Source organism: Leopardus geoffroyi, chromosome B1 (assembly GCF_018350155.1).
Source record: "Leopardus geoffroyi isolate Oge1 chromosome B1, O.geoffroyi_Oge1_pat1.0, whole genome shotgun sequence".
Classification (NCBI taxonomy): Eukaryota; Metazoa; Chordata; class Mammalia; order Carnivora; family Felidae; genus Leopardus; species Leopardus geoffroyi.
Genome location: NC_059327.1, coordinates 26153366 through 26161352, shown reverse-complemented (window position 1 = coordinate 26161352; position 7987 = coordinate 26153366). Strand labels below are relative to the sequence as shown.

The 7987-nt window shown below is 44.0% G+C and overlaps 1 pseudogene; it reads left to right on the top strand.

Moving 5' to 3' along the window:
- Positions 1–329: 329 nt before the first annotated feature.
- Positions 330–5058, top strand: LOC123596332 (annotated as a pseudogene).
- The last annotated feature ends 2929 nt before the right edge of the window (positions 5059–7987 follow it).

Below are 7987 nucleotides of genomic sequence, written 5' to 3'. Positions count from 1 at the left end.
ACAGAACAAAAATTAAGCTGTATTCAGATTTCTCTGAAATAATATATTCTACAAGTCAGTTAACAATATCTGCAGCATTTTGAGGGGAAAAGTTTATGCCCCAAGAATTTTTCGCTCAACAAGTTTCCTGTCATGTGTGATGTGAAGAGAAATTCTCAGATATAGAAGGGCCCATAAAATAAGAAAAATAAAAAAAAACTTGAATAAGTACTCCATGCAATTGGAAAATAATTAGATTTAAAATGAACATTTCATGATATAATTTTATTTATCATGAAGGCATTCCTTTGGTCATCATCAAAAGTATTAAACTCAACACCATAGAAACCATGTGGCAAGATCTCTTAAATCTCAGTGTGCGTAAAATCACCCGAGAGCTTGGTAATAATGTAGATTTCTGGTCCTCGTTTCATTTTTTTTTTTTACTTCAACATTATCTGGGCATCCTCAGAATCTTCATTTTCACTTAACACTTCACAGATTCCAAGTACATATTAACACTGACCGTATGTTGTTGTGGAAATAAGATAGATGCTAAAACAGTTTTATTAATACTTTAATTGATTTATTATGAAATAATTCCAAGTGTGTAGAAAAGTTGCAAAATAGTTTAAAGCATTCCCATATCCACTTCACCCAGATTCCCCAGTTTTACCTTCTTTGCTCCCGCATTCTCCACCCCTCCTCCCCCCACTTTAATCTTTAGTCTGTGTTTGAACTAGTAAGTGCAAGCTTCTACGTGCATAAATGTGTACCCAAACAAGGACACTCTCAGATATCTCCTTAAGTTAGTGATTTCACTTCCATTGGATATATATACCCAGGAGTGAGATTGCTGGATTATATGGTAATTCTATTTTTAATTTGTTGAGGAACCTCCATACTTTGTTACTGTTTTCCGTAATGACTGTACCAATTCACATGCATTTTTGTTTACATCAGTATGGACTCGTGGCTTCCTATTTTATTCAAGGGGTGTACTCCATGACTATCATTGTTTAATGTTCAAATTGACCCAGATTTGCCCAAGGGAGACCTTTCATGCCAGTTCCTGTGTCCTTTTGGTATGTTTCCATTGTTTTTAAAGCATTTCCCAACTTCCTGTGCAACAAAATGTTTCAAACACTCCATATATTTACCCACCTTGGCCCTGGCTTTGGAATCATTTCTCTAAGGAGTCCTGGTTCATCTTACTGAAGAATAATATTTGGAAACCACGTGCCCATTTCTACTGGGACACCATTGCAGATGAGCTCTGTCATGAACAGAGCTAGAAGATATATACATACTCTACATAACTATTTCTATATTTACCAGTCTTTCTATAAACTATGAGTTCACATCAATGCCATCAGTTTCAGCCGAGCACCTCAGAGTTTATCTCCCCCTCTCATATTTGTAAACTCTTCTCCCACAGTAAAAGCCCAGTTCCCATTATTCTCAGTGTAGTCATTGGGTTATTCCTGTATCCCTCCCATGCTGTCTCGATTTCCATGAGCCCTATGGTCTCCTCACTCAGGTATCTTACTTAAGTTTAAATCTATGCAGAATCTATTACTTTTGCTTATTGACAAGAAACAAGCTTCTCAAAATAATCCATGGGAGACTTAACTGCTAAAAACTTAGCTGTCATTCAATCTCCTGAAAATGTGACTTTCAGTCACAAAATACGTGAGGAGCACACTCTTACGAAACATGGAATTGATTTTTCTGTTCCATAGATTATACTGATTGAAGAAACTGGAATTTGCTTACGAAAGTAAATGAGCTCACCAGGCATATGTTAACTGACCGATTATATTCTTGTGTAGTAGGTTCTTCTATTAGTCAGAAAACTTCAGGATCTCTGGGGCTTCGTTTTCTGTTTCAGCCTGTTCAGTATAAAGTGTACCTTTAGCAGATCCCATTCCAAACACAACAGGAAAACTGGTCCCTTTGATGTACTTATTAAGTACTTTCGTTAATGATGAAATACTACTCTTGATATTTTTATACACATTGCCAATCAAATTCTTTAAAACAACTACTCTGAGTTAGGCCACGTCTGTGGTCCCACTTGATGGGAGTGGGAAGGTAGGTGCCAAGAGATTCAGAGAACATTCGTCTCAGGCTCTCATAGCTGGGAGTTGACTGGTCCAATTAGAACTACATCCCCTAGGGCCACCTTGGGGGGCTCAGTCAGCAAAAAGCCCACTTCAGACCCTCTGTCCCTCCCTCACTCACTCTTTCTCTCCCCCTCAAAAATAAATAAACATTTAAAAAAAGACACAGAGAGAGAGAGAAAAAAAAAAAACTACATTCCCTACTCCAAATCCAGTAAGCTTTTCATTATTCTTTGGAAAAGAAAATAGAAAAAAGAAACTACAGTTATGTAACAACAGCAAAACAAACAAACAAACAAACAAACAAATCGTGTCTTTCCCGATCTATGAAAATCTTTCAGTTTTAAAAAGCAATAAGCCCTTTCCCCTAGAAAAATCAACCGTGAGGGAGTCATTCCAAAAGTGTGGACAGCACCATCAAATTTCCCTCCTACACAGGCTGACGCGCTAATCACCGTTATGCCAAAGGGGTTGGATGCCAGTCTTTCAACCATCTTCATGGTGTGAGACGCCATCGCCCTGTACGCTTGCTGGCCCCATATTGGCCACCTTTTCAGCCACGCACACGCCTTTGCATCCTGTGGCACGGTCTCAAAGTACAGTTTCTGACCAGAAATAAGAGGTCACAGGATGCACCATTGCCCTGCTTAAGTTGAGCTATAGTTAATTCATTCCAAGGAGGGGGACATTTCTTCTACTCCAAAAATAAACTGGAAAAGATATTCCGCAACATCAAATCGATGATCCCAGGCTATTTGTTAGAGAAGGACAACATGAGTAATTCTTTCGTTTTCCTTCTACTTATTTTACCCGTGTTATCTTGCTTCCTATCCAGGATAGTAGTAACAGCTGATATTTACTAAGCACAGTCAAAAATGTCCCTCAAATACACATGGAAAGGTTATAAAAATGGGTCTCTTCCTTTCCCAGTATTGGCCTAAGGCATAAGAACCCTAGATATTAAATATCAAAGTGAGTTGTAAGACCACCCCCCAGGGCTTTCAAAGCAGGATTCCATTGAAAACTGGTTATACAACTCATAACTACTTCAGCCAACTCAAATATATAAAAAAGCTGAAATTGTGAGAAAATGTTTGAAGACAGTGTATTTGGAGACAGGCACTTTCTGGATCCTTTCCCTATGGCTTACTTCTTCATCCTAAGTTAGGAAGGGCTTCCCCTGGGACATCCGGAGCTTCCTATGCGTTCTGCGCAATGAGGAAGCACAGTGGATGGTTGTGTGGCTTGTATCTGGAGCATCTAGAGGGGAGGAGAGAAGGATCGGTTCGAAGCATCATTAACAGAGCAGAGTTGCTGCTGTATTAAAATCAACTTGCACTCCCAGAACGTCAGGACAAACAGTCCATGTGTGGACCAGGAGGGAGGGAAGGCTGGCTTAGAGTCTTCTTAAATGCCGGCTGAGGGAGTGCTTGGAGGAATAATGGGTCTCTAACAGATTCTGCGTGGAGTGAGCGACTAAAAACGCATACACACGCGCGCGTGTGCGCAGGCACACACACACACACACACACGCACACACACACACGCACGCACAGCCCACGGGCGGCAACGGGGAGAAAAATACGTTTCCCTCCGCGTGAGAAGCGTAGTTGGATCGTCACGGTGGGGCACTCTGAAACCCCTGGAAAGGAAGTTCCCTTTCACATTTTCCAAGCCCAGACGGTGGAGAATCATTTTCCAACGATACCAGTTAAGTAAGAACTTTTCTGTCCACGCCCTTGCCCTTCCTCCCGCTTCAGCGGATGAGAGCCCCTGGTTATCAAATTGGAAGATCAAGATCGGAGAGGTGAGGTGAGCAAATAGAGGAGAATTGTGCCCCCTATAGGTTTCCGAGGGGAGGACCCCAGCTCAGGGGAACTTGGATGAAACTGGAACCCTTGGGCGGCGGCTGTGAGCCGAGCAAGTCGGTGAGCTCGCATCCTAACATTCTCTGGGCCAAGCGGCATCTGCCAGGCGCAAGGATCCATCACGTTCTCCTCCCACGTGTTTGACCAGCCGATTCCCCGGGTCTTCCAGAACCGCTTCCCCACGCAGTACCGCTGCTTCCGGGGGTCCATGCTCACGGGGCCTAATGACAGGGCAGATGTGGAGAAAGGAGGGAAGATAATTATGCCGCCCTTAGCCTCCATCTACCCAGCGGACTCAACATCACCTACCCCATGCTGTTGAAATTGACCAACCAGAACTCAGAGCGCATGGCCCACTGTGAGTTTGTGGCCAACGCGGGCGTCTGCTGCCTCACACACTGGATGATGCAGAATTTGCTGTTGGAAGAAGGGGGCTTGGTCCAGGTGGAGGGTGGCAACCTTCAAGTAGCCACGGACTCCAAATTCCAGCCTCAGAGCCCCGACTTCCCGGACATCGCCGACCCCAAAGCAGTATTAGAAAACGCACTAAGAAACTGCCTGCCTGACCACAGGGGACGTGGTTGCCGTCAACTACAACGAGATTTATGAACTGCGGGTGATGGAGACTAAGGCTCACAAAGCCGTGCCCATTATTGGGTGTGACGTGAACCTAGAGCTCGATGCCCCACGGGGCTACAAGGAGCCCGAAAGACTAGTTCGGCAGGAGGAGCCCATCGAAAGGCGAAGCTGACCACAGCGACTATGCTGGAGAGTTGGGCTTCGGTGCCTTCTCCGGCTCTCGAAAGAGACCAGACAGGAAGAAGAAAGGTGTAGGGCCCAGTCCCTCCCCAGTCAAACCTGGAAACACTAGAAGGGGAATCCCCAATTATGAATTTAAACTTGGTAAGATCACTTTCATCAGAAATTCACATCCACTGTCAGAAAGGTCGAAGCGGATGAAGCTGGAGGCAGATTTGTCGCCTTCTCTGGAGAAGGACAGTCGTTGCGTAAAAAGGGAAGAAAGCTAAGTTGGGACTGTTGGCTGATTGGAAAATAAAATAATCAGTTGCAAAAAAAAAAAAAAAAAAGAAAGAAAGAAAAAAGAAACTGGAAGCCTTTATTACGCGGGACATGACTTCCTAAGCATCAAAGAGTGATGGTCTTTTGCAACGTAGTGAGGTTCTAGAACTTTTTATTGTCATACGAGGATAGTCAGAAACATTAGGGAACTGCCTGGTTTTTCATTCAAAAAAGACCTCCCACTGAATAAATTATAAGTGGCCAATGAGAAGCAAAGGTTCTTTCTGATTACATCACATAAATCTTGATTATTCAATGTCTTGGTCACGTATGAATTATTGCATTGAGTTCCCACAACAACCCAGTGAGGTAGATCTATTGCTGTTCCCATTTGACAGATGTGGAAATAAGGCACAGAGAGGTGAAGTAACTTGTTTAAGGCCATACAGCAATAAAGGGTGGAGCTGGGATTTGACTATGAAGTTTAAACTCTTTTTTTTTTTTAATGTTTATTTATTTTTGAGAGAGAGAGAGAGAGCATGAGCAGGGGAGGGGAGGGGCAGAGAGAGAGAGAGAGAGGGACACACAGATTTTGAAGCCGGCTCCAGGCTCTGCACTGTCAGCCTGACGCGGGGCTTGAACTCGCGAACCGTGAGATCATGACCTGAGCTGAAGTCGGATGCTTAGCCGACTGGGCCACCCAGGCACCCCAAGTTTAAGCTCTTAATAGCCGTCTTATACAGCTTCATGATGATGACAGAGTGTAAATATCTATACAGATAGGACAGCCTGGTCTGATAGAATACATCATGATATAGTAAGCACACTTTTAAAAACAAATCCTCTTTGTTCTATGATCTCCTCATTACTCAATATTTGTGTCTTTATGAGAATATGCATGATCATAATAGTTTGAAATTAGATAGTTCTTTATTAACCTTAAACTCTGGCCTCCCCTCAGTCCTCCCCTCATATCACCTTCTAGGAACTGGAATGCCGATGTGTCTGGGTCAGAGGCAAGGATAAATTTATATCCATGGTCACAGGGGTGAGGTCTCTGTCTTGACATTCAGTCATTTGGGGAATTGCTTTCTCTTCCACCAGGCAAACCCAGCATGGTAGCCTAAAACCTGCTTGTGTCTGGGGGTGCTTCAAGAAGTAGGGTGGTGGAGAGGTTCTGCCAGCCGCCCGTCTCCCTTGACGCTTGTCTCTAAACCAGTTCTTCCAGCTTCCTCATGCGATGGGAGCTCTCTGAGTAGCCTTCCAGGATGTTCTTCCTTCCTAAGTCAGCCAAGTTCTATTCTCCTGCTTGCCAATCAGATCCTTGCCAACGCAAGTTAGGGGGATTGGAGGCACTCTGATCTAGCTCTCGCGAGAGAGCATCTCCCTCCGTATTACCCCTTAGATATGCCTCGTCATATCAGGCTGCTCAGGAGGCTTAGGGGAAAGGGGGCCCAAGGGGCAGGTCATTGCGCTGTTGGGGGAGCCCCTGGAACTTGTCTCTAGCTGAGGCCAAATGAATCCTTCACGTAATTTAGGCCAGCTGAGAACTTGAGAGGCTTAAAGCAAAAGCCTTTCTCCTCTCCTTCCCTTTCCCTCCTCCTTCTCTCTTTCTCCCTTGCCCAACCCCTCTACTCTCTCTCTCTCTCTCTCTCTCTCTCTCTCTTCCTGATGGTAGGAAAGGACTGAAGTGATTAGGAGCCTGACTCTCCCACCCTGTTCTTTCGATCTCAGTACAATAGATCATCCTATCCCCTACGCCACCCAGTAAGCCATGCATTATACATGAAGGTGCTTGGCTGCTTTGGGGACCCCTCAGAGCCAGAAAAGTGCTGGCTGTGCACATCTGGGATTGGCATTCACACAGCATAAATGGACAGAAATGACAAGTTTAAGGCTGGGAATGCCCAAGTAGACTGGGAACAGATTCATTTAGGAACACTGAAAATCTATTAAATACCTCTTCAGAGGTGCCTGGGGGGCTCAACCAGTTAAGCGTCTGACTTCAGATCAGGTCGTGATCTCACAGTTTGTGAGTTCGAGCCCCACATTGGGCTCACTGCTGTCACTGCAGAGCCCGCTTTGGAGCCTCTGTTCCCCTGTCTCTCTGCCCCTCCCCTGTTCGTGCACATGCTCACTCACTTGCTTGCTTGCTCGCTCTCTCTCTCTCTCAAAAATAAATAAACATTGGGGCACCTGGTGGCTCATTTGGCTGAGTACCTGACTTCAGCTCAGGTCATGATCTCACAGTCGTGGGTTCGAGCCCCGCGTCAGACTCTGTGCTGACAGCTCAGAGCCTGGAGCCTGCTTTGGATTCTGTGTCTCCCTCTCTTTCTCTGTCCCTCCCCTGCTCTCGCTCTGTCTCTGTCTCTCTCAAAAGTAAATAAACATTAAAAAAATAAAAATAAATAAACTTAAAAAATAAAATAAACATTTAAAAAATAATAATAATAAATGCCTCTTCATCCGTGTTCAAAGGAAATGATTTTAAGATTTTTGTTTGTTTGTGTACATTTTGGAATGCCCACTTCTTCATGGAGGCTAATATGTTGTATATGAATCTTCAATCTAACATTTTATTTCATTAAATGATAAGATGATAATGATGAAATAGCAGTTATTTATTGATCACTTTCTATCAAGCACAGCACTGCATGATTTATACATATGCTCTCATTTAAGCCTCACACCTGGTGCTATAACCTTCTTTCCTTTGTAAAAACTCCGGACTGACAAAAGGGACAGATGTTCGCTCTTATTTCCAGTTGCCAGATTTATGTTCTCCACTCTGACTACACGTTAGAATCACCTGATGAGCTTGTAAAATTGATGCTGAAGTCCTACTCCCAGCCAATGAAGTCAGAAGGCTGTGGGTAGATATCACTGTAGAACAAATGAAGCTAATTGCACAGATTCCGATGGAAAAGGAGACTACCATTGCATTAAAAATGTGATGGTGGGGCGCCTGGGTGGCGCAGTCGGTTAAGCATCCGACTT